The sequence below is a fragment of the Phyllostomus hastatus genome, unplaced genomic scaffold (assembly GCF_019186645.2).
Source record: "Phyllostomus hastatus isolate PE091 unplaced genomic scaffold, TTU_PhHast_1.1 phas_contig_1, whole genome shotgun sequence".
NCBI lineage: Eukaryota > Metazoa > Chordata > Mammalia > Chiroptera > Phyllostomidae > Phyllostomus > Phyllostomus hastatus.
This window is the reverse complement of record NW_025333498.1, coordinates 30,709,421-30,733,311: the sequence shown is the minus strand read 5'-3', so window position 1 is coordinate 30,733,311 and position 23,891 is coordinate 30,709,421. Positions and strand designations below refer to the sequence as shown.

At 37.4% G+C, this 23,891-nt stretch overlaps 1 protein-coding gene across 1 annotated transcript in view; it reads right to left on the bottom strand.

Annotated features, from left to right (window-relative positions):
• The window catches only part of CCDC148 (coiled-coil domain containing 148), a 232,500-nt gene that overhangs the window by 190,707 nt on the left and 17,902 nt on the right, over positions 1 to 23,891 (bottom strand). The gene's annotated exons all lie outside the window — the stretch shown is intronic.

Here is a 23,891-nt window from a genome sequence, read left to right as displayed (position 1 = left end):
AATCATTTTTCAGTATGCTTTGTCAATAATTAATATTTACTGTTTGTAAATTATTATAATTTTATAGATTGTTGCTATTATTTATTCCTTTCATCTAATATCTCAGGGCAACTCTTGATCACTTTAAATCTTCTGTAAAATGCAATCAGATTGTTACTGTGATTGTTTTTACCTATAATGTGTCTGATGACAGGTCCCCCTCATATTATTGCCCACAATCACAGGTTATATCGCTGCTGATGAAGTCTTCATAAAGGAATCAGCTCTGGCTTTTTCTTGTCATTTGTTGTGCCTACATTACAAGTATTATCTAGAATCCAGGGATCTTTGTAGAAATATATTTTATGAAGGTTAGCTTTGGTTTAATAAAAAAGTTAACATAATTTTTAAATCCTCTTAAAACCAGGTAAAAGTAATAAAATTTTACAATATGCTGGATATGAGCAAATGAGTGAGATGAAACTTGGTATAACAAGGGACTAGGTGCCAGAACCTGGATGAATCCGTGTACTAAAGATTCAAAAAGCTTACTTTATTTCCCTAGATTTGAAATACATATAAACAGAAGAGCTAGCACTGACTTTCCACACCTTCCTTCATAGGACCGACCTGCACTCGCCCTGGAAGAACACTGCTATGCAGAGTGATACAAAGGCTCTGGAATTTGAGATATTGGAGCATAAGGGGCAGACAGCCTCAGTTTGCTTGAGGCAGAAAGTAGGGACAGGTGATGTGAAAGGTGACTCTTAAAGAACAGGAGGTTGGTTTCATCATGTATAGGGAGAGAGAAGACCTTAGAAGACACAGCTATTTAAGTCAAAGGGGCACAAGAGCAGGATGTGTTTGGAGGAGTACAAGCAAGCAGTTCTGGATAGCTGCATGTTAGGGTGCCAAGTGGGCAGCCTTAGGTATAGACAGAGAAATAATGGATGAAAAGGGGATTGACAGAAATCTGCTGGCACCAAGAACACTGATGGCTTCAATTTAGAAAAGGGCAGCCAAAATTAAATAGATAAGCTGACGAGAGAACAGATCACAGAAGTGGATAGATTTTTAAAGAGAAATCATTGAGGGGCATGTCATATTAAATGGCATTGCTGTATAGCAGATTTCTTGAACTAAATAAATGGTTTTGATCTCCAAAAATATCATAGAGAATAGAGCAGTTACCCGTAAAAACCTTTCTAGTACCAGATGTTTATGGGTTAGACAAATGAAATAATTATATAACAAATTTGATTTTAAAGGACATAATGACCATCTTGCCTTGAATGACCAAAAAGCTTCCTGAACTCCTAGCCCCAGATATTTCTTTTTACAGCCTTCTTACTCTTCAATATCTCTAAGAAACCCTGGAGACTGATCAGTGAGAGGCATGTGGTCACAAGGACCCAAGTTGGTATCATTGAACCTTATCCCACTTACAATCACTGTCTACCAGTTTTGAGTTTATTTACAAAAAATTCATACATTCATACTACTCATATCAAATAATCACATTGTACAACTTATATATCTAATAATTTCAATTGTGAGTTATGCCTCAGAAAAGCTGAAACAATGCTACTCTTCTACTCCTGGAAAATTCAAACTTTTGTTTGAAAGACAAATACTGTTAGAAAGACAATATACTATATTTAAGGTAGAACAACAATTACTATTGACAAATAATTAGGGATTTGAATAGAGAATCTCAAGCTGCATCTGAACCACAACAAAAGAATAATTTTTTTTTCATAACTGGTGTCCAAAATAAAAGAAAAGGGGAAGAAATTAGAACTATTCTGGAATAGCCAAGTAGTTAGGGGAGAGAGAGGGATTCATGTTACACAGAAGCATGAGTACATTCCACAAGGTTGGCACATTAAACATTAAGGGGCTTTTTTGGGCAAAGCTGTTTAATAAATAACAGTGAGTACAAAGGCTTAGCAGATGTCAGGGAAATAAGTACTGAGTCACCCCCAATTCTTCCACCTTACCTCATCATCTCCTGAAGAAGGAAAATAAAATCTGGGGAACAGTACATTCCTTGGGGCTAAGGAAAGAAAGACCAAATAGGACTTTGAGAGTCAGCCCCTTCTCTGCTCCCTTTCATGTATCCTCTATCCTAGGATGACCCTTCTCCTAGAGGTAATTCCAGATTTTACCACATAAGCAGTAAAATTCCCCCACCTTGTTCTCACCATACCTTGACAACTAAGAACTTTTTTATTTACTCTGCTTCAGTAACAAAATTCTTGTTTGTTCTCCTTTTAAAAATGAGTTATCTTATATATTTTTAAAAATATTTTAAAAGCCCATCAGAATCCTATCCATTAGAAATGACCATTTTGTGATTATTTTTTCAGCTTTTTCTTTTTAAAAACATTTTTAAAAAGATTTTATTTAATTATATTTAGAGAGAGGGCAAGGGGGGAAGAAAGCAAGGGAGAGAAACATTAATGTGAGAGAGAAACACTTATCAGTTGCCCCTTGTAAGCACCCTGTCCAGGGACCAAACCTGCAACCCAGGCATATGTCCTGACTAGCAGTCGAACTGGTGACCTTCCCTTTGTGAGATGACACTCAACCCACTGAGACACACCAGTCAGGGTTCATTTTCATTTTCTTTTTCATTATTCATTGGGTCTGTTTCTTAATCTGATAATAAAAAAATAATAACTTTTCAAAGATTACATATTTACTTTAGAAATACAAAATATGTTTAAAATCTTTTCAAAGCAAAAATGCTGCATTCCTGTAGTGTAAATATTAACAGGCCAAAAAGCACCAAGCGATAGTGTGGCCTCATCTATTTGAAGAGACATCTCTATGCAAAAAATGAAGTAGCTAACAAACTTGTGTGTTCACTCTTCTGCTTCTGAGGCAGCGGGAGGCCTGCCCATGTGACAAGAGGAGCCTATTCCAAGTTCTACCATCCAGTCGCTCCACATGAATGGGGACCCATGTTTTAGAATGGCCTGTTTCTCTTTCCTGCTGTCCCAGAAAAAATCCCATGATGCCAAGTAGTTGTTTGAGGATGCGATCTGATTAACTTCATGTTAACATGTGAAAGAGGGAAAGGCTGCTTAAGCAGGGACCTTCCCAGTATACTTGTTAACACAAAAATATCTCTAAAAACTAGAATTTCAGGTTGGGTGCTAGAGTGAAATGGAAGAATTTCCAGTATTGTGCAGAGATAATTTTGATTCAAGGGACTATTCCCCAAGGAAACCTAAAATCACAACATGGAAAGTCTGCCTTGGCTTACTTGAGTTCTAGCGTGATGCCTGTCTCCCAGCGACAGCGCACTGTAAAGGCGGGAGAGGAGAGCTGGGCAGCCAGACCGGGGACTTTGGCATCATGGATATGCAGATTCAAACCCATCTTGCCTCTTATAGGAATGCCTTTAACAAGATGTTGTTGCTATTTAACTTCTCAAACCTCTTTCCTTGCCTGTTAGTAGGGTTATGGGATACAAATGAATAAAATAGAATATTTAAAGTGCTTGACACACAGTAGGTGCTCAAGAATAAGAATTATTTATGTCATTTCTTTGTCTTTGCACAATATTTAATAAACTGGGGGTTTCCCAGTCTTCCATGAAGCAATGATAGATGGAGTGGTGAAGGATGGTCCAACTAATTACTGGCCAGTGGGAACAATCCATCTCTTACTGTACACTGTCATCACTCACTGAAATGGTTATAATGTTGCAAATTTTTTACCTTGAAAGAGACCAAATTTGGTCCCCAAACATAATTACTTTAACCTTCACAGTGTTTAGTTTAGTTTTGTTGAGTTGTCAACATTTAAACCAGGAAATATGATATAAAATCTGTACTTTCATCATCTTTTTAAAAATTCATGTTTCAATAGCTTATTCCCTTATGAGAATAACTGATGGAGTGAGCAGCAGCAACCTTTCTAGCTAGGGTTTATGTTCTTCAGTAAGCCAGAGTCCTCCCCATGCTTTACTGCACTCCAACATCAAGGAAGAATGTCAGTTGCCATTTGTCATCTAGCTTGTACTGTTGCCTTGCTAACTATGTGCTCTCTCCACTAATTTTCATTTCTGGTTTTCCTCTTATGGGAATTTGAGTAAGTGACCTCTGCCACAGAGCTAATGAATTAATTCCACAATACTACATCGCACTGTATTCAGGTTCTGAAAACACATAATCAAGGATTTAAATGCTGGTTCTCCAGATTTCTAGTTATGTGACTTTCAGGTGAGTTACTTCACCTCTCAGAGTCTCAGTTTCTTCAGCACTACAAGAGAAGTAGTAACTGACCCATCTCACAGAGTTGTTAGGAGATTTAAATATTGCAATGCGTATAAGGAATTTTTCATCATTCCTGCCTGTAAAAAGGAGCAATAAATGTTAACTACTACAATGACAGAGTTGACATGGACAACAGTGATGATGATGATGATGATGACTGCTGCTGCTGCTGCTATTACAACTACTTGTAGTACTAGTACCACCATAATTACAGCTACTGTTAGTTAAGAAGAATAAAAGCACTTATGAGCTTTCTTCACTTTCATTTCTGCTTTCTCAAGTTGGAAACTGAAACTCATTTAGAAAGCCCTAGGTAACCTGGAGCCTTTCTAAAGTAGGAAAGGCTAGTTTCTTTCTTTTTTAAAAAATTTTAATCATTGTTCAAGTACAGTTTTCTCCCTTTTACTTCCAATCTAGCCCACAGGAAAGGCTAGTTTCTATCCACCATTGCGAATGAGCAAGATGAAAAAGCTTCTAATCTCAGACAGCAGAACCACTAGCAGTTCAGCCTCACACTCAAGCCCCAGTGAAGAAAGCAAGAACCTGTCTCAAAATTCCAGTAAGACATATGTCTTGGATAAGCCAATGCAGCAGAGAGAAATTGAGTGGGAGAAGATAAAACCTCTAAAGATTTGAAGCTAGACAACTTCAAAGGGGCTAGGGAGGTATAACAAAGTTGGTGCTGACCCAGGGAAAACAAGGCTCTCTCTCTGGGAATGATGTATTGGGACAGAGCAAGGGAGGAAAAGGAGAGAATTCTGGCAGAGTGACTGCAAAGAACAAATGTAGTACAAACTGTGGCCACAGCAGACAAGCTCCAGTGTGAGCTAGGGAGCCAAAGAGGAGACTGGAAGAGATGGGAGATCAGGCAGATGGTGAGAACTCCACCAGGTGTGACAGCAATGTCTGAATCACTTCTCCTTAGGGCTCAGCCCCAAGGCAAGCCTTGCTGAACACAACAACTAACAACCATCTTTTACAAAGTACTTTCATATTTATCATTTGATCCCAGACCAGCTATATGAAGTGGTATTCTCCTATTTTACAGATGAATAGTGGAAGAAGAGATTAAGTCAATTGCTTAAAGACACAAAACCCGTATATGCTGAAGATTGCTAGAGCTTAATTCTTCTGAAACGAATTACTATGCACTGCACTGTCTTCAGAAATTGCATTTGTTCACCATGTGGTTTTCAGACTTGTCTTTTCCTTAATAATTGTCCTTATTTGCTTAAGGAAGTTTTGTTATTTTTTAAATTTATTCCTTATCGTATTTTTTTCTATTACCATTTAGTCCCCTTATACTCTCTCTTCCCAGCAATCAGCACGCTGTTGTCCATGTCCATGAGTCCTTTTTCCTTTATTGTTTTTAATGCAGATAAGCCTTCATTGAATATAGAGGGGAAAAAGTCAAAAAGAAAAGGAATGTCAAAACCTGGACCACCATAACAAAACAGATCAATTTCTCTGTGGTGTCAGGCACTGAGTCGTCAACAGTCCCAGCTACAGATTAGAGTAAACCAATTTCTCCACCACCATCTCAGCCCCCAGGTCACTAAAGTTGGGGAATATATGTGGTAACATTTTGATAAAAGATACATAGTAACTTTATATAAAATATCTTCATCCCTCCTCCCCCCACCAATAGATAAATAAATCTTGTACCATTCTAGTAGGAATGGAGGATTATAGTCAGGAAGAAAATAAAAAGTTGAAAAATGTAACTCAAAGGAATATTCTCTTCCAGAATACGGAACTTGCCTGTTTAGATAGTATAACTTTGCCAAGAACTTTTCAATTAATGCATGCTTCCAACACTGATTAGAAAGTAAAATGTACTCCCTCAAACTAGAGTAATACCTTTTTTTAATGGGTCATATGATTTTGCTTTAAGAAAGTTTTCCAGAGCTGAGAATAGAACATGTCTCTATGGCTCCCAGTCCAGTGAACTAAATAATGTGGCTTGTTCGTTTTTAAGTGGTCTGTTTTAAAATGAACAAATCTTAACACTTCATCAAGCTAAAAAAAGAAACAAAAGAAAAGAAATAGTCTCTTAGGCCAAGAAAATGCTGAGATAGATCTGAAGTTACCTGTAAGGCTGCCAAGTCAAACTGAATCAACTGATTTCATTTTTTTTTAAATCAAACAAAACCCACCCCAAATATTTTTTTTTCTGACTCAAAGTCTGCATTTTGAATTTACACAGATGAAATGCCTATCAAATCCAATGATATACAATAGATTCACAGGAAATGTTGATATTTCATAAGATAGAGATTTAAGGATCCAATGTTTATATTTGTAAGACTGGGCTTTCAAACAAGATGTGCATGTGCACAGAGACACACACACCATCACAGACCACACATACGATATGACCACACGTACTCGTTTCAACCACTATGGGAGAGCACCTGTGACACACATAAATATCTACTACATCACCAATTAACGTGTAAGTTTTTAGCTCTACTGACCTTTATGAGAACTAAACAATAAAGCTGTTCACAAATCTGACAGACAGCAGCTTTTCCAAAGCAAAACAGCGAACCACGGTCCCTAATACACCCATCAAACAAAAAGATTAAAATGGCAGATAGTACAAAATTTAAAAAGCCTTTATAACATAACACTGCCAAGATTACTGGTCTTGTCTCAGAAAAATAAATAAATAAATAAAACTCATTTGCAGAGGCATTTATTTAAAACAGAAACAGAACTAATTTATTTATTTAGCAAATGAATGGACTGAATAAATTTAAAGCAATCAAAGGACACTCAGTGGTCCTCGGATCCTCAAACTGCTGCCAAACTAACTTGGACACTGGTGGTCACAGACTGGTTCTAATAACACAGTCTTTACAACAAACAGTCACTGTGTGGATCCAACAGGGCTGAATTCAGGTCCTAGTTCCTCAGTTATATTTGCATGACCTTTGGTAAGTTTCTTAACTTTTACTTCTGTCTTTTGCGACATAAGTACCATAAATATCAGTTACCTAATGCAAGTTATGCTATATGCAGTTATAAATGCAATTATACATATAAAGAGTTCAGCACAGTGCTTAGTTTAGAGCAAATGCCCAGTGAAGATTAGCCATTGTTATTATTGGGAAATCTCAGAGTTAGAGTGACCATATAATTTCTCATCCAATCCAGGACACTTTTGAGATTAAAGGAAGCTCCATTAACAATACAGTAGCAAGGATGGAAGGTCACCCTAATCATTGTCTGTGCAGCACAGCCTGGTAACATGGAATGCTAGGGACCAGGAGCAAGCTTTCAGTGATACACAAAATGTAAGTAAGGATGCCTAGTCATGTGCGAATAAAAATATTAGCAACGAGAAGGAAGAGCTCAAGTTAATTGGAAACTTTCATTTTTGCAATCAGTTGATAATATGATCACACCAAAAGCACTGTTAGTTTTTAAATTTTTTCAGCATTCTAAGTTTAAAAAGATCAAACTCTTTAACAATATCACTTTATAAAACATTTTGAAATTAAGAGATTTTCATATTTGCATTTATCATAAAACATCCTCAACCATTTCTTAGATCTATATACACTTTCCCAGGTGGTATCTTTAGCATAGCTTTTATACTAGAAATTAAACTAATTTTAAAATTATGGAAGAAACAGCATAGCAGTTATCTAAATCATCCAGTCAGGAAGGGAATATCTTGGAGAGTGCACCAGAATACTCCAGCCTCTTGAGAAAACCAGGCTTCCCCTATGGCATCCTTAACTCAATCATTGTTCTTCCAGCAAATGAACCAATTCATTCTGAAACTTGTAAGTGTGCAATCAATAGATGTTTATTTAAAATCATCTTGCTAATTTTGATAACCAAAGGGAGATCTTGTGAATGTATATGTAGATGATTTAATTAAGTCTCTTTGCAAAGAAGAGTTAGTTGCCAAGTGAGAAATGAGTCACTAGCAAGATTAAAAGAGCTTTATGGACAGAATTTTAAATTTTGCCACTTTTTGAAAGAATGGGAGAAAAATAAGAATTCATATTTGTGTTGCCTTGTACTTTCATTAATAAACATAAACAAGATGAACAAGAAACTACTAAAAACTGTTACATATGAGACCAGGAGGAACCAGGGGAACAGAGATGAAATGGTGTAAGAATTCTCCTTGCATACAATCTGAATCATTTTAATTTTTGAACCATATCAAGTATTAGATATTCAAAAAATTTCCAAAGAATTTTTAAATTCCCAATTTTAATTTTTAAAAAGTCCTAAAGAAACTGTCTGGAACCTACAAGCACATTTAAACATAGACAAAGATAAAGTACCTCTAACCTCTTATAATTATAAAGTTCATTGAGAGCTCCAAGATGGCACCAGGGTAGGCCGAAGGTGGACTCACCTTCTCCCAGAACCAAACTGGAATTACAACTAAATTATAGGACAATCATCCTCAATAACTAATTGAAAACCAGCTGAAGAGACTTATTCTAACCAAGACTTATGGAAGAAGCCACACTGAGACCGGTAGGAAGGGCAGAGCCTAGAAGGGGCTGAGGTTCTGCAGCCATATCTCAGCTGTGGGTGATTCTCCCTGAAAAGCTTGGGGTCTCAACTCCAAGCTGGGCTCCCCAGCCCAGAGCATCAGAGGCAGGAAGGGGCAACCACACTAAATCTGGCTGTGAAAATCAGTGGAGATTCTGTCTCTCAGGGAGAGACGAAAATTCCACTAGAGTCATAAGCACCCTCTTAAAGGGCCAACACACAAAAATTGGTTCACAGCCACTCACCATAGGCTCCAGCAGAGGGAGGATAGAATAGACTAGAGTCAGGTGAGAAAAGTCTGGGGTTTGTGGCTCTGGGGAGAGAACTGAAGAGACAGCTGCCAGGATCCATGTGCTGAGTCCTTCTCTCCCACCTCAGAGGCCATTTTTCTTGGGTGGAGCACTCCCCTGCATCAGCCAGGGGAAAGTAATAACCCCACCCTCTGGACTCCCTCTTTTCCCACCCTGTGGGAAGCTCATGCCCTGCTGAGTAGTTAGCTGTCCTGGCCAGGATGTAGAGGTCTGGGCAGACTCAGGGGGTATCAGTGACTGAGTTGTGTAGCTTTGGGCCAGGGGCCATTCTCTCACTTTCCTATGAACCTGACTGGTCCTTAGCCCTCAGGGGAGATCTGTTAGCCCCATCCTCCAAGCTCCTGGTAGCCCCACCAACCCAACTTCTGGGGGCTATGCCCTGCTGAAAGCTGAGCAAAATCTGGCACAGACTGAGTTGTGTGGCTCTAGAGTCACACCTCCACCTTCCCAGATCATCACTTGCCCCTCATGGGAGATCCACTAGCCCTTGCTCCCAATCCCCAGAGGCTCCACCCTGCTGAGGCTGGGCTCTGCCTAGCACAATCTGGGACAGACTGAGTTGTGTGACTCTAAGACAGGGCCCAGTTTTTCCTCATGTGCCCAAATAGTGCAGAGCCCTCCCTTCACACAGCCAAATCTTGGCCTGGTTAGGTCTCATAAACTCTGCTGGCAGCACCCCGATGACTCCCTGAGACCCTGCCAAACCACAAAGGTGTGTGAACACCCACAGGGTGGCAGCTAGAGCTGGTATACCTGGAGACATTTGCTGAGTGCCCTCAGATCCAGGACTGGTACCAAGTTTAAACCAGTATCAGTCTGGTGAATACCACTCACCCCTACCTGGTGACTCACTGCAAACGTACCACATACAACTCCAGTAGCAAAGAGGCTCTTTCAGTGACTAAACCTAGAAAGCAGAGACAGGCAGATGTTAATCTTGAGCGCCTTAGGACTTTTGCTATCTGTTCCCAGACCCAGTGCTGGTAAAAGATGGCCTTAGTTCACAGTTTAATCCTTCCCCACCACACATCCGGACCCAGAATAGGCAGCTAAAAACTGTGGATAGTTTGTAGCTCCAAAAAGGTTGCCCAAGGTGAGTCGCAGGTAGAGCCTGACATTAATCTGCACCAAAGTCACTCCCAGAGGCCCAGAACCAACACACCAGTGGTCAGATTCAGTCAATATCACAGCAGTATCCAATAAAATACTTTTTCCAAAGGGTATGTCACTTGGGAGGCACCAGATCCTGCTGAGTCTAATTATGCATCATGTGGTAAGTATGTGCACAGCAGCTCCCACACCTCAGGTCAGGGTAGAGGCTCAGAGTCAGCCAGCCTGAGGGTCAATCACATGCAAGAATGAATTAATAGCAATCAAGACTCAATTACAACAGGAGGGCTGACATAACTCACGCAAAAGGCATTCCTGGAGCACCCACTCATTTGATCAAGTCAACTGCACCACTAGATTCCACAGAACACATATCAATACTACATACAGCCACACTACCAAGACTGGGTGTCATAGCATATCTACTGTAGCATATGTATAAAAACAAATACAAAAAGGCAACCAAAATGGAGAGACAAAGAAACAGGCCCCGAATGAAAGAACGGGAGAAACTTCCAGATAAAGAGCCAAACAAAATGAAGGTAAGCAACTTATCAGATATAGAGTTCAAAAAATGGTTATAAGGATGTTTCAAGAAACTTAGTTAGAACTACAAGGTACTTATAGCTCCAGTTGTCAGCAGATCTCTCAAAAGAAAAATTTCAGACCAGAAGGCATTGGCATGAAATATTCAAAGTGATGAAAAGCAAGGACCTATAATCAAGACTACTTTACCCATCAAGGCTATGATTTAAAATTGAAGGAGAAACAAAGAGCTTCCCAGGCAAGAAAAAGCTAAAGGAGTTTGTTAGCACCAAACTAATATTACATGAAAGGTTAAAGGCTTGTTTGAAAAAGAAGGAGAAGGAAGAGGAAGAAGCAGAGTTGGAGGGAGACAGGAAGGCGGAGGAGAAGGGGACGAAAGTTAAAAGAATAAAATTGCAGTAAACATGTACCTATCGATAATAATTTTAAAATGTAAATGGCTTAAATGCTCCAATAATAAGACATAGGGAAACTAAATGAATAATAAAGCAAGACTCATATATTCTGTCTATATGAGACCCACCTTAAAATGAAAGATACACACAGACTAAAAAGTAAATGGGAAAAAAGCTGGAGTAGCAGCACTTATATCTGACAAAATAGGCTTTAAAACAAAGGCTATAGCAAGGGACAAAGAAGGACATTAAATAATGAAAAATGCAACACTCGAACAAGAAAATATAACCCTTGTAAACACTGATGCACCCAACATAGGAACACCTAAATATGTAAATAAAAATCTTAGTGAAATAAAGGGAGAGATTGACAGTAATACAGTCATAGTAGGGGATTTTAACACTCCACTGACATCAATGAATAGATCTTTCAGACAGAAAATCAACAATAAATGGTGGCCTTATGACACACTAGATCATATAAGTTTAATTGATATCTTCAGAGCATTCACCCCAAAGCAGCAGAGTATACATTCTTTACAAGTACACATGTAACATTTTCTAGGTTAGACATGTTAAAACACAGAACAAGTCTCAATGTCTCAAGAGTCTCAAGTCTCTTACATGTAAGAAGATTGAAATCATATTTAGCTTCTTCTCTGACCATGATTGTATGAAACTAGAAATCAAACACAAGAAAAAAAACTAAAAAACACACAAACACATGGAAGCTAAATACCATGTTACTAAAAAATGAATGGATTAGCCAGGCAGTGAAAGACAAATACCATATGATCTCACCTTTAACAGGAACCTAGTTAACAAAACAAACAAGCAAAATATAACCAAAGACACTGAAATTGAGAACAGGCTGACAGTGACCAGAGGAGGGGAGGGAACAGGGGAAAAGGGGAAGGGTTTGTAGGAACAAGTATAAAGGACACATGGACAATAACAATGGGGGAGGGGGGTGGAGACGGAAGGGAGGTGGAAAGTGGGGGTGGGCTGAGATGGGGGTAAAAGGCAGAAAACTGTACTTGAACAACAATTAAAATGAAAAATTAAAAAATTTAAAAAAGGGTTAACAATGAGATCAAGGAAAACACTCAAGACACCTTTAAACAAATGAAAATGAGAACCCAACAACCCAAAAGATATGGGACACAAAGAAATCATTCTTAAAAGGGAAACTCAAAGTATTACAGACCCATTAATGTTAAAGAACTTATTTAAGAAAAAGAAGATTAAAACTATGAACAATAAAATGACAACAAATACATATCTGTCAACACTTGAATATAAAAACAAACCAAGCAAACAAGAAGAACAGAGACAGAATCATGGATATGGAGAGTGTTTTGATGGTTGCCAGATGGGATGGGGGTGTGGGGGAATGGGTGGAAGACCTGAGGGGATTAAGAAGTACAAATAGGCAGTTACAGAACAGCCATAGGGATGTAAAGTACAGTGTAGGAAATGGAGTAGCCAAAGAACTTATATGCATGACCCATGGACATGAACAATGGTGTGGGGATTGCCTAAGGGTGTGGGGAATGCTAGGTGGAGGGGGGCAAATGGGTAAAAATTGGGACAACTGTAGTATCATAATCAATAAAATATAAACAAAAAGTGACAATCTAAACTGATACAAATAAAGGCACAGATGAAGCTCATATTTGATCAGCAAGATCTTATTACCCAGACTTTCACAGAATTTGCAAAAGGAGATAAAAACAGAGAACAAAGCTGAAGAAAATATTAGAAATATGTGCAAATATTTTCAACTTAGTTACATGAACAAAATGTGTTAGATGTTTAGTTAATTATCATTAAACATTAAAGAATAGTTCAGAAAGACAGAACCATGATTTTTACATTCTTCAGATAAGTGAATGACTTCCATATTTACATATTTTATATATATTTTTTAAAGATTTTATTTATTTATTTTTAGAGAGGGAAGGGAGGGAGAAAGAGAGAGAAAGAGAAACATCAATGTGTGGTTGCTGGGGGTCATGGCCTGCAACCCAGGCATGTACCCTGACTGGGAATCGAACTTGCGACACTTTGGTTCGCAGCCTGTGCTCAATCCACTGAGCTACACCAGCCAGCACCATACTTTATATTTTATTAGAATAGACACAATAGGAATAATTTACAATAATTATAATTATTGGATAGTTTGTGAGATATTATACTTTAAAGTCGTCAGATGGAAAAATGGCTAGGATTAATAAATATATGTACATTTGAAATGTATATGATGTTGTTTGTGTGCGAATATGATGAGTTCTGAAACTATTTCTATGGTTATTTGTGAAAACATAAAAAATAACTAGGTTTTGTATGTGAAGGCAATTTGGCTGAAACATCTGCCTCCTTACTGATTGCCAGGGTGGTTGTGTGTGATAGTGCCATCTTGCACCAGCACCTCCTTCCTCCTCGAGCTCTGTGTGTGCATCTCCCACACACCAGCCTGCTTTGTGACCTTCTTACTCCAATTCACATTTACTTGGACAGTTTGAATCCTAGGAACAAATTAAAATATTGAAGCAGCTCCGGCTTATAAGACACCTAGAAAGTCTTGACAGATCCAAAGGCTCTCCCTATCCTCCCTACTGCCTGAAGCCTATCAGAAATCCAATTCTTTGTAATATAACAGAGCTGACACACAGCATTGGGCAGGGAGTTCACTGCACAAGCTCATCTGGGAATGGAGAAATAGAGGCTGAAGTCACAAATGTGCTCTGCTTTCTAAGCTATGTGCCCTGATGTGGGGCTGCATCTGACTGTTTTTAATTCATACAGAAATGTCCTGTGGGCTAGTATGAGTCCTAGGCCATAATCTGATGTACAGGTGAGAGACTGGCCATTTTGTGTTTCCTGGTATTCTTGCCCTCATAATGACGCTATATACGCTACAGTATACTTTTAGGAAGTCATTTTAAAGTACCACGTTTTAGAGTAGAGCCTGTTACATATATAACACTTTCAGTATAATCAGTGAGGCCTGTTTTGTCTAGATTAATACAAGTATGTCTTTTTTCTTGAACTTGCCTCTCTCTTTGCTTTTCTCCGTCTCACTCCTCTCTCTCTTTCTCTCTCTCTCTCTCTCTCCCCCCCCTTCTACTCCCCTCTCTTCCCCACTCAATATTTCTCTCTCACTCTCCCACCCTGACCTCATCCCTAAGACCTTGAAGAAAACAAAATTCTTTCTGGCTGAGTTTTTGGTATAGTGCTCAAATCTGGGTTGAAACAGTTCTTTCCGAAGCCATCTGCCACCCAAGCTGTTTGCATTCCTCACTGAATTCCCATTTCTAAAACCAGGGGGAAATAAAGGGCCTATCTGCCAGCTTTCTCTGAATTCACCCCTGTGACTCCAGTCCACCTAAGGTTTTTCACTGCTGGCTCTGGCCACCTCAGTTCCTTCCGTAGGCCTCTTCTTTCTTTTATCATATTTCTATTAGGGGTCACCTGGTCTCAAGGTATCTGTTCCTCTATTTATCCCACCAACAAACTATCAACTTCTTGCTCTTTCCATAAATAACACCCCCCAGACCACAGGTATACATGAGATTTTTTTTAAACAAAATGACATTTAAGCAAAAGAAGTACAACGACAATATATATCCTATTTAACTAGAGAGAGAGATAGATACATTCAGGAAAATAACATACTTATTAAATTTGGGGCTGTAGAACATCTGAAAGAAAAAAATTAAGGGTAAAGGCACTTAGGTATAGAGCAAAAGTAAAAATAAAGTAGGCCCCAAATGAAGAATAGATCTTAAACTGGTCCATGGTTGGGTTCCATTGTTACATGTCAGGGTTAGTAAAAACCTTGTAATTACATGCAAAATTTTGGTGTGTTAATTTTCCTGAGGAGAGATTACACATATTTCATCAACTTCTCAGAGGGAATCTGTGACCCAAATAAGTTTAAAATATTAAAAGAGAGTCAAGGATGGAAATATCAGGGAAAAACATCTTACTCTAAGTAATCAATAAAATCATTTAATATTAAGCCTATTTTAAGTACAAATATTAAATTCTTTGTTATAAATATTAAAATGGTCTCATCATTGACGGGAGCATATGATATATAGGTCCAGGTAAGTTTTTCAAGCCCCATTCAAATCACTTCATACACGATTGAAAAATGTGAAGGTATTCTTTAAAGTAGTACTTCCTAAGCTTCTCTGATGATGTGAATCACTTGCAGTGCTTTATACTTAAAAAATAATGAGTCCCAGGGCCCTAACACACATATACTGATTCAAAATTTAGAGGTTAGAGGCCAAGGAATTTTTCATTGCTTTTTTTTAAGATTTAATTTTGTTAAAGCAGTTTTATGTTCACAGTAAAATTAAGAGAAAGGTAGAGAGATTTCCCATATACCCTCTGCCCCTACACATGCAAACAAACAAGCCTCCCTCTATTATCAGCATTCCCCAGCAGAGTGGTACATTCTTTACAATTGATGAACCTATCTTGATACGTCATTGTCACTCAAAGTCTATAGTTCACATTACAGTTTACTCTTGGTGTTGTATATTCTATGGATTTGAACAAATACATAGTGATGTGTATCTACCATTACAGCATTGAACAAAGTAGATTCACTGACCCCCTAAATCTTCTGTGTTCCTCTTATTGATTGATCTCTTCACCCTGGAATGTATTAAGAAGTGTGTTAGATGATTCTTATCAATAGGAAGCATTTTATGGTAACTTTCCAAAGTTGTTATTAATTGATGCGCTTGTTTATCACAAGAAAACAAATGGACTAAGAAGGAAAACCATAAACTCATGGTTTAATTCTTTTAAAGTATCATCAATTTAAATTTAGATTTCTTTCTTTGTAAAATTTTGAATACAAATGATTAATAAATAACAATAGTTTAAAATATTTTGACCTTTGTAGCAATATAACAAGAATCAGTTAATTTCATAATTCATATATAACCAGATACAAAGGTTTTCTACCTAATTTTTCCAAATCAGGTAATAGAATACACTTACTGAAAATATTTGAAAGGCATTAAGCATGAGAGTATAGGAATTTGATGAATTATGATGCCTAAAGTATTAAAAATTATTAAAGGAATTTCAGCATAAAAAACAAAACATTAAAAGAAGCATCAGGGGTCAAGTATTCTTTCACAAACATATTATTCCATTAAACTAATAGGGGTTTTTTTTTACAAAAATAATGCTTTTCTAATGTATTAAAGCCACCCCAGGGAAGTTATTTATAATAGCCACTCTAACGGACCAGCCCAGATAGTTTCCTCTACAGTGCCAACTTTAATAACAAACATACTGGGAGGAAATTTCTTTCTAATTTTAAGTATTTAATTTTTAAAATTAATGTAATCAATTCAATTTGACAAATGTTTGTTTAGTATCTAGTGTTAGCCTGGCTCTAGGCTAGCTACTAAAGATAAAGCAATGAGCAAGGCACAATTCCTACCCTCAGGAAGCTATTCTGATCAAGAGGTTGGGTGCCAGTTCCAAACAGACATGAATTTAAATCTAAGCTTTACCATTTACTTACAATACCTTTTTAATCAAGGTGCTTAATTTCTCCCAAACTTGATTTGTATAAAATTAAAATAAAGGTATGTACCACCTGGGGGGGGGAGAAGCTATCTTTTTGTAGATATTCTAAATTTTTTTCTCATGCTTTGTAAAATGTTGGACAAACTAAATTAGGGATTGGCAAATATACTCTGTAAGAGGTCAGACAGCAAATATTTTAGGCTTTGTGGATCACCTAGAGTCTTTGTATTTATCCAATTCTATTGTGTAGTATTAAGGAGCTACAGATAATATGTAATCTAAAAAGCATGGCTCCAATAAAACTTTATTTACACAAACAGGCTGCTGGTCAGACTTGGCCCTTAGGCTACAGTTTGTCAACCACTGGACTAAATAATTTGTGATTTTAACCTTTCAAATGCTTATTTAACCTTTTATTATATTTGCCTTACTAAAAACATTTAGAACAGGAATAGTGAAAAGAGGATATACCAAGGAGTTGGAGAATTAAAGGATTATAGAAAAAATAGATTGTCAGAAACCAAGGAAGTTGTTCAGAAGGGAAAGGCAGTGTCACCCAAACCTAAAGTGATTCATCAACAAAGACCAAGCTCTACAGAACAAGATCAAAAACTTTTAAAACATTTGTGCAATAATAGTGGTTATAATAATATTATACACAGAATAATACACTACTTACAAAATTGCCTTTGTAGCTCTAACTTGCTTTAAAAAGCAGAAGTATTAAAGAATTGTGCATAAAATTTAAAATGCAGGCATAATCATTTTTAATTATAAATACAAATAAGCACAAAGAAAAAAATTTAATATCTCTTCAAATACTACCAAACCAGAGACACTTTTTCACTGAATAATTTTTAAATATGTTAGAAGCAATCGCTCATCAAAGGATCCTTCTGGAGCTTGAAGGATCCTATTTTCTTGCATTAATTCACTCCCTGAGTTCATGTTACACATTGCCGAATCTGCTCACATGGGGCACACTGCACTGCTCAGTGCCCAAGGTTCTTCACCACAAGAAGAGTGTGTGTCAGGCACATGTGAACAGCTTTCTAGAGATCACCTCAAGGACTCCTCCCCACAATCTGAAGAAGCAAGCACTGTTATTATATCTATGTTAGAAATGAGGAATCTGAGGCACAATAAGGTGAAGAAATTTACCCAACATCAAGTAGTTAATTAGTGGCAGAATCATGGTATGAACATGGAATTCTGTCTCCATCATCCATGCTCTAAATCTTTAGTGCTTTTCCTAAAGAAAAATAAGTACATGTACATTCTATCATTAACCCTGCAGTCAGTCTTCTGACACTACTTGCTGTCACTGTGATAAATAAAAATATAAAAGGTATGAATGTCTCTGTCACTTATAAAGAAATAATAGAAACAATGGTTTGGTGAGTAAACCCTCTTTATTGACCTTTGGTAATAAATTTGAGTCCATACTTGAGTCCACAAATTTATTATTGTTTCTGGGGGTCACAATTTAACCATTTAGGTGTCAGAACAGTTGGTGGTTGTGAACTTCTTGGAGGATCCAAACACATTGCAAATATGACAAAAACCACAGATACTTTCCCCAGAAGAATGCATATAAGCAGTGTGGTGGCCCTGGAAGCACATGACTCAGCTCTCCTTCCCAGCAACTGTAGCCTCGAGCAGAGCTGATGGACACTCCCAGGTGCCGCCCCTTTGTATCCATGAGTGTTCACAGCAAAACCACACTTCCCCTGAGACTCCGCCCACATCCCCACTATCAGCTGGGCTGAGATGTTCTCAGACTATACTGAAATTTGAGACTTTCTATCCAAACTCCCTTTACAGATGTCAGACCTGCACTGTGATCTCATTTCTAACTACTCCTGCTTTCTCTCCTTTATCCTCCATAGGCATTTCCCCATAAACTAAGGTTGTCTAATCCTGTCTTGATGTCTGTTTCTTGGGGACCTGAAATAATATTCACAAGCATATAAAATGTTGTGCACTTTTTCAGAGGATTAGTAGAACCTCAAAGTCCATTTGTAAATCCCCTGGAGTATAAGAACACCAGGCTAAGAACCTCTGCAGATGGTCCAATGAAAGTCAAATGAGAGATAAATACTAAGTCAATATCTACATTATTCTGCTCATATAAGAATTTAGCCAATGATTTTTTAAAAACCCATAAATAATCCAAATGTAAAACAATTAACTATATTTAAATACTGGTTAAATTATAAAAATTTATTATTTAAAAAAAATTTAATGGAAAAGAGGAAAGCCGCAGAAACAAATAAATAATTTATTTTAATGTTTGAATGTTTTCTTAAAAACTGGTTTTCTAGAAAGAGCACTGGAATCTGTAATACTAAAGCCTGAGGTCAACACCTGGCTTTGTCTGGGCTTGCTGAGTTATCTCCGACAAGTCACTAGACCTTTCAGGGCTAAAGTTGCCTTGTCTCTGAATGAAATGAAGGCGCTGAACTAGGCAACTTCCAAGGAAACTTTCAATTCTTAATATTTTATGATAATATATGTTTCTCTGTGTGACATAATGAATAAATAGTGCTAGGGAGAAAAAACTAATTCTAAGGCAAATATGAAAATACCAATAGTTACTTCAGAAAAAACTGACAGTAACTTTAATTTTATTTGAAATCCTCAAGATCTGGCCCCTGACTCCTTTTCCAGACTTATAAACTATATTTTAGCAGTACCTTTTTTGTGTTCCTTGTTCCTCCAAAGGTCATTCCTGCTTCTAGGGCTGTTGCATCTGTTTGGAAAGTAGTTCTGTCAGTTCCTCAAATGGCTTGTTCCTTCTCATAGTTCATGTCTTGGTTCAAATGTCACCCTCAGCAAAAGATCTTATATGATCATGCTGTCCAAAATAACTTACCCTAGCTGGTTACCACAGTTCAGTGATTGAGTGCTGGCCTATGAACTGAGGGGTCACCAGTTCAATTCCCAGTCAGGACAAAATAACCTTACCCTTTCCACAACTTTCTTTATCAGAATACTCTTTTCCTATCAGCAGTTATCACAATTTCATTGTTTCATCATTCATTTCTCCACAGTAGACTAAAATTTCTAGGTGCAAATATTTTATCTGTCTTGTTGCTCATTACATTCCCTAGAATGATGCCTGGAATGTAGGATGCACTCAGTAAATGACACATGAACAAATGACTGGGCAAATAAATATATGCATGCTAAAGAAAATGTACATTTTAATATTTAGAAGAGTGAAAGGAGTTATAAGAATTACCCCTTGTTTGATTTCTATTCAGGGTCATATAGAAGCAGAATATAAACTTGGGTCTGTGAGTTGTTTTTCACAATTAGAGAAGATAATAATTCAAATGTGAGCCAGAAATAGTATTAGTATTAGCTTTTGGCTGGGTTTTTCGGGAGGTCAATAGAATTGTGTGCTGATCACTACCAAGATCATGTTTTAAATAATCGAGGAAAAAGGCTTAAATTACTTAACTTTATTTTGGAAACAAGTAAGTATCAAAATAATTATATTGACTTCCAAAGAATTAAAAATCACAATGCCTAATTCTAAATGCCTAATAATAAAACATGAAATAGCTTTATGAAAATTTAATTACTATAGAAAGGTTATATAAGAATGAGTCATAGAAATTTAAAGAAACTTTTTTACAAGATAGTCCTTTCACTGAATTTGATGTCATAAAGTCCAAGGAACAGACAAATTTAAAAACAACTCTCAATTTTCCATGATAGAGTCAACTTTTCACTCACAAAGAGGTAGCAGATAAATGCTGCCTCTGCCACTTACTAACTATGGCTTTGAGCAATTCACTTAATTTTTCTAGGCCTCCATTTCCAATTTGTAAATTAGGATTAGAAATACATGTTTTGCATCATTAGTGATATTAGTTTTGGGGTATCATGATACTGCTCTAAAGCACTGAATGTGGGACTAGGCACATACGAGATAATAATGGTGACTAAGCAGGACAATGAAAATTCATTGACAATGTAAGTCTGTGGTGTTTAAGAGTATATGCCTCCTTTATGAAAATAAGTAATCTGTACAGTTGAAAACTGACTGAATATTTTGAAAGTAGGCCTTTTTTGCCCTACAAAGACAAGCAGCAAACAGCAACTAGGAGGTAAATCTTTTAACCCTATTTTTTTAAAAATAGAAATTTGCCACTTCACACCAGACAGAATGGCCATCATAAACAAAGCAACAAACAACAAGTGTTGGAGAGGTTATAGAGAAAAGGGGACCCTAGTGCACTGCTGGTGGGACTGCAGACTGGTACAACCACTATGGAAAGCAGTATGGAACTTCCTCAGAAAACTAAAAATGGATCTGCCTTTTGACCCTGCAATTCCACTGCTGGGACTCTATCCTAAGAATACTAAAACACCAATTCAAAAGAACCTATGCATCCCAATGTTCATAGCAGCACAATTTACAATAGCTAGATGCTGGAAGCAACCAAGATGCCCATCAGTAAATGAATGGATCAAAAAACTATGGTACATTTACACAATGGAATTCTATGCAGCAGAAAGAAAGAAGGAGCTCCTACCCTTTGCAATAGCGTGGATGGAGCTGGAAAACATTATGCTAAGCGAAACAAGCCAGGCAGTGAAAGACAAATACCATATGATCTCACCTTTAACAGGAACCTAAATAACAAAACAAAGAAACAAGCAAAATATAACCAAAGACACTGAAATAGAGGACAGGCTGATGGTGACCGGAGGGGAGAAAAGAGGGAATTTAAGGGGGACAGTGGGAAGGGTTCACAGGAACAAACTTAAAGGACACATGGTCATAGACTAAGGGGAGGGTGGTAATGGGAGGGAAGAGGGGAGGGTGGGAGGGGGGACTTGATTGGGAGTAAAAAGGAGAAAACTGTATTTGAACAATGATTAAAAAAAATAATTAAAAAAAATTACAATGAAAAAAAAAGAAATTTGCCTTTATAATGAAAGTTTACTTGAAATCAAATTCTTCTATGATATTATCTTCATGTTATTATCCTCATTTTAAAAAAGCTATTTAGAATATATGAAATGATGCACATTAGACAATAATTCATAAAGTGGTCAACAAATTTCATTTAGAATTTATCATGTTCATGATTCTATAAAAATAAAAAGGCAATCATTGACTCATATTTTTGTTCATTCATTCAACAAATATTTATGTAGTGCCTAGTGATAAAGACATGAAGCTTATTTTCACTGGGGACAAAGTGGCAGTGGTATCATTAGTTTTATAAAATACACACAAAGTCCATGTTTAAAGGGAAAAGAAGACTTTCTTGAAGAGATGATATGATCTGAAATCTATAGATAAATGAGATTAACTAACCTAGAGAAGAGTGTGATTTGCAGGTGGGAAAGGACATTCTAAACAAGGGTAATTGCACATGCAGAAATCCTATGGCAAGAAGGAAGGTGACATCTTCCGAGAACTAAAAGGAAGCTAGTGTGGCTGGGGAACAGAGTGAGGAGTAATGTGGTAGGAGAAGAAAGAGAGGTAGGCAAGGACCAAAACATTAGAGCCTTTCAGGCCTTTTTAAAGATTAAGGTCTTTATGTTAAAATCAGTGAGAATCCATTAAGGAAGGATTTAAGGTGACACACTTAGATCTCCATTTTGGAAGATCACATTAGACTTAGGTACTGAGAACAGATTTGAGTGGATAATTATAGGGGATATATAAAGTACAGTTAAGAGACTGTTGCTAGATCAGAAGACAGGTGATATTTATTTCTCTTGAACTAATTCAGTGGCAATAATGAGAAAAGGATGGAGTAAAAAAATTAAAAGGTAAAACTAACAGGACTTGCTGATGGAGAAAATAAACAAAGAGACACATTCAGGGATGGAAAAGGAAACAGTTCAAGATCTCTCCCTTATTTCTGACCAGCACAACTGGATAAAGTGGAGGTGTAATTCACTAAAGTATAAAACACTGGAAAAGGGCCATGTTTGGAGGGGTGGTGGTTAGGGCATGTAAGAAGATCACAATTTCATTAACTTGATTTTGAGTTGCTTTAAAGATATCCATGCAGGATGAGGATCTAGAGTATGTAAGAGAGATCTAGGCTGGGGCTAGAAGGTTGAGGGTCCTTGGTAAACTTTAATGTTGTTATAGGTAAGATGTCCCAGGGACAGAATAAGAGATTCTTTAAAAGGCAGGGTGGGGGAAATCTGTAACAAAGCCTTGAAAAATTCCAAGATATTATGGCCAGGAAGAGGATGATGAGCCTGAAAAGAAGTCTTAAAGGAAATGGCAAGAGAGGAAAGAGAAAAATCAGATTAGTGTGTATTCCAAAAGCCAGTGTGAACCAATCTTTTAAGAAAGAAGCAGCCAATATCTAATGTACATACACACACAAAAAATGCAATCTGTTGAAAGGCTTTTCTAAGGGATTAAGGCAGTAATAACAATACTAAGAATAACAAACCAGACTTCTACTTCTGACTGTGATGGAGTATCATGGATCAGGCTTACCCTTCCACTGTAAGCAACTAGAAAACTAGCCAAAATACCTTAAACCCATATTTTCACAAATTGGAGAACAAGAAGACCATGTTTATGATCACTAAGAAAAGAGAAACATGCTGAATGGCACCCATGATTTCCCTGGCTCTCTGCCATGAGTTACATTCTAGACCATGTAACAAGGGTAGGGTTTCTGAAGCATTCGTAGGATTGAGGAGGCAGAGACTTGCAGTCATGGAAGCTAAGACATCTAGAAGTTGTGAATCAGAATTCCCAAAAGCAGGGAGTGCAAAAAGTTCAGCTCTATAAGTCTCTATAGGCTTCTCCTTGAATCTTTGCTGAATACTAAGAGATGGGTACACAGGGGAAAACAGTCCACGTCCAAGCCAATATTGAATGGGAATATGTAAGATGAGCAACTACTAGAGTTCACACAGGGATGGGAGATGCTCCTTCTACTTTTCACCGGCCATAGTGGAAAGCCCTTATTAATCACCCAGGACATTCAGTAGAGACTCCGGGAAGTTGTGCCTTTGTAGTAAGGATAAATATTTGTTTAAAGTCTACTCAGCATTCATTCTACCAAAGCTTGAAACAAGCCTTGACCTGATCCACAAGCCTTCATTGCTTGCCAAACAAGACATAACACTAATTTAACATAAGACAAGAAAATCAAGATACTCAACAGTATACCATTCAC